The sequence below is a fragment of the Dama dama genome, chromosome 12, assembly GCF_033118175.1.
Source record: "Dama dama isolate Ldn47 chromosome 12, ASM3311817v1, whole genome shotgun sequence".
Taxonomy (NCBI): Eukaryota; Metazoa; Chordata; class Mammalia; order Artiodactyla; family Cervidae; genus Dama; species Dama dama.
In genome coordinates this window covers 54160935-54165315 of record NC_083692.1, presented here as the reverse complement: position 1 = coordinate 54165315, position 4381 = coordinate 54160935, and positions in this window count along the sequence as shown.

The window sequence follows — 4381 nt, the reverse complement described above, 5'->3', positions numbered from 1 at the left end:
GGACTGATCTCCTTCAAGATGGACGGGTTTGATCTCCTTGCAGTCCAAGGGACTCTCAGAAGTCTTCTCAAGGGTCTATTGAACACCACAGTTCAAAAGCATCAATTCTTTGGCACTCAGTTTTATTTATGGTGCAACTCTCACATCCATATATGACTACTGGAAATACCACAGCTTTGACTAGATGGACCTGTACAAGCTTTAGGGATGTTTTTCTCAAAGTGTTTCCCAAGATTGACAGAAGAGCTGTTAAAAGACTGGGACCATTAACAACATGCAGCCCAGTTTCCTAGATCCTGAACAATTCAAACAAGTTATTGAAGATGATAGAAAATGTAACTGTCATCTAATGCCCTAATTTCAACACAGTCTTCTTGTTCATACGTTTTTGGGTTATAATGAGCAGAGGTTATACAATTGCACTGAAAATTTTTATATTGATGAAATAGGATATGTTCCTGTTTTATAAATATCAGGATCCAGGGTAAGATTTAGCTTGATAGAAGAGAGATAGTTTCTACTATAAATGTCTGCACTCTCCTGGGGGGATGATCCTTCTTACCTTACACTGCCCTTCCAATCAAGGCCACCCCGTAAGAGGAGGACACCTATCTGGTGTGATTGAGGCCACCAGAAAGGTCCTTGCTATTGATGTGGTTTTCTTTACCAAGCCTCTTTTTTCCCTGGTGGGGCTGAATAGTTATCATAGCAAGCTTTTGGATGGAATGTTCAGAGAAGTAGAAATTCACCTAAGGTGGCAAAGATTGACATCAGAGCCTTTCCAGAGAGTGGGTTTCGGCTGCTGTGGCAGCTCCCAGGTACATAAAGGAGGAAAAGTGGGGAATTTCAAGGAAAATGGAAGCTGGAGTTTTTGGATTTCCTCAGTGGTTTTGACAAGAGAATTTTTGTTCTAACTCTAGAGAAAATAATTTGCTGATGATTGGGGTGGGAAGGCTCAGTATTTTTAACATACCAACTATGAGCTCATAGTCATAGCAGACATTCTTACCTTCAATGTCTTAATCCTCACAACAACTTTTCAGGGTAGTTACTATTACTTCCAAAGAACAGGTAAGGAAATTGAGATGCCTGGTAAAAGGCAAGACAGGATTGAAAAGCCTGGTCTTTCCTTCACATTCCACATCAGGGTAGAGGATCGAACCTGTAGCCCTTTTTCCCTTTGCTGGAACTAGGAGGGGAATGCGCTTCCATGGCATTGGAGGTTTGTGAATGCAGCCAAGATGATAGCCACCAGATGAAGCTGGAGGATGCACTGTGGGAGTGAGCATGTTGGCACTGGGGTTTGCCCTTTGCAGGGAATCTCACAGCAGTCTGAGTTGAGTCATTCCTCCTGGTTTTAGCTGGAAGATGTGCAGATGAAGCTCTTAGCAAGGAAGAACTGAGGGGGAAAACAGGATGAATGAGAACCTCTGAGCCTATCCTCATGGAACTTTATATTTGTTACTGATTGATAACAGTTATAACAAGTCCTTCTTGCCTCCAGCTGATTCTAGTTACTGATTTAACCAGGCATTGTAATGTGGCTGCAATTCTGTGCACGAGGCTTTTGAAGCTGTTAATTCCATCTGCTGGCTTGGAGCTCTGGTGGGCAGAGGCTGTCCCATTCAGTACCCTCCCCACCCCAGCACCTGGCATACCAACTCTCAAGGACAGTGACCCCCTGCAGAGATGAGCCCAGAAAAATGCACTGGAAAACAAAATTTCTATGAGTAATTTTGATGTCAGACAATCAGGGCTGAGACTCACCTAGTACCTAATAGGTAGTTACTTTATTTTTCTTGAGCAATTTAATAAATGAAGACTGAATGTCACAGTGACCATGGAAATGCACCATAGATCTCCTGCCAGCAGTGGGATAATTAACTGAGGGCCCCAGATCTGGCCCCTTTGAATGCACCACAGTGTTTGCACAAGGCCATGTGTCCTGTGGGCTGGCTTCCAGCCAAGAACAGAACATAGCGAGTATACTCAAGGTGTCCCATTGCTATGAGACACATGGGTCCTCTGATGGGCAACTGGCTTGAGGACACCCTTCTTGCCTGTTACGGAGTGAATTGCATTCCCCCAAAGTTCCTATGTTGAAGTCCTAACCCTAGTACCTCAGAATATGACTTTTAAGAGGTAATTAAGTTAAAATGGGGGCTCCCCAGGTGGCTCAGTGGTAAATAATCAGCCTGCCAATGCAGAAGATGTGGGTTTTATCTCTGGGTTTGAAAGATCCCCTGGAGAAGGAAGTGGCAACCCACTCCAGTATTCTTGCCTGGGAAATCTCATGGATAGAGGAGCCTGGTGGGCTACAGTCCATGGGGTCAAAAGAGTCAGACATGACTTTGTAACTAAACAAAACAAGTTGAAATGAGGTCATGATGGTGGATCTTAATCCAATATGACTGGTTTCCTTATCAGAAGGGGAGATTAGGGGGATTTCCCTGGTGGTCCAGTGGCTAAGACTCTATTTTCCCAATATAAGGGGACTAGGTTCGATCCCGGTCAGGGAACTAGATCCCACATGCCACAGATAAAACATCCTGTATGCTGCACCTAAGACCCGGTGCAAACAAACTAACAAATAAATCCTAAAACACAAGAAGGGGATGTTATGATATAGACCTCTACAGAGGGAAAATGAAGTACAGGCGCAGGGGGAGGACAGGTGTCTACAAGTCAAGAAGAAAGCCCTTGGAATAAAACCAATCCTGCTAACACCTTGATCTCAGAAACGTAGCCTCCAGAACTATAGGAAAGTTTCCATTCTTTAGGCCACACAGTCCATGGTCCTTTGTTGTGGCAGCCCTCAGAAACTGATTTCAGTGGATCCGAAATGTTCTTAGAGCACCTACAGTCTGAGACCTTTCCTCCCCCGCCTTCCAGTGTCTCGTAAGTGACAGACCTGCTTCGGGGCCTGGATCTCTCTCCCACCTCCCCTGGCTCCCTCTGTGCTTTTCCCTCACAGATGTTTCCTCAGTAAATCTCCTATATGTCTAGGCCTCTCTTGGCATCTGCTTCTCAAGGGAACTGAGTGATCACAAATGTGATATGTAACATATTCCTGAGATTATTTCTAGACTTAAAAAAAATTATTATTTATTTATTTTTTACTGTGCTGGGTCTTCTTGCTGAGTAGGCTTTTCTGTAGTTGCAGCGAGCAGGGACTACTCTCTAGTTATGGTGCGTGGGCTTCTCACGGCGGTGGCTTCTCTTGGGGCAGAGTATGGGCTCTAGAGCATGCAGGCTTCAGTAGTTGCAGCACATGGGCTCAGTAGTTGTGGCTCCTGGGTTTTAGAGCACAGGCTCAGTACTTGTGGCACACGAGCTTAGTTGCTCTGCAGCATGTGGGATCTTCCTGGATCAGGGTTCAAACCCGTGTCTCCTGCCTTGACAGTTGGATTCTTTACCACTGAGCCACTAGGGAAGTCCCTAAATTTTTAAAATACTAATTTTTATTTATTTGTTTGGCTGCACTGAGTCTTAGTTGCAGTTTCTTCAATCTTCTATGCAGCATTCAGGGTCTTTAGTTACTGCACATGACCCCTGTGTTCCAACATGTGGCATCTAGTTCCCTGACCAGGGATTGAACCTGAGACCCCTGCTGTTGGGAGTACTGAGTCTTAGCCACTGGATCACCAGGGAAGTCCTGAGATTATTTTAAAGTAAGTTCTAATAGTAAGTGACAGATTTTTGGGGAAAAAAAAATATATATCTATATATTTTACACATCAGTCTCCCTTGACAGTATAGACAGCTTTTTAATGCTCTGACCATGTTTTCTGCCATGGTCCTCTAGAGAATACAGCTGTCTTGGGGCTGCCTACTTCTGCTTGGGAAGGGAAGGGAGGGAAGTGACCCCTATCTTGTAAGACTATAGCTGCTAGAGCTGGAAAGGACCTCAGAGATGATGACTCAATTTCTGCCCCTTACCTCCATTTGGAGAGACTGAGAACCCACATGGTTAAGTGTCCTGATGACTCACCAGGGTCACAGAGCTGACAAATGGCTCTTATTGACATTTCCAAGAATGTGTTTTTTAGAAGTAAATAGATACTGTTATTTAAAATGACATGTTTGGATCACCTATGAGTTACTAGTCACTTCTATTGGTTACCTGTGGTCCTGTTGATGAAATTCTGGCTCTCTAGTCTCACATGCAGTCAGAAGGAAGGATGCACTTTTCCCTTTTACCAATACCTGGGGCTGTTTCTAGGCACAAGCTTCTGACAGTATGCAGTGGGGTTGATTTTTTATGAGCTGTCAGAAACATAAAGCCTAGCTCAGTAAGTGAAGCCCACAGTGCACCCACATCAAATAACAAGGTCTGCCTTGGGCTGGAAGCAAGCTGGATAGGGTCTGCCTGCCTCTTCCT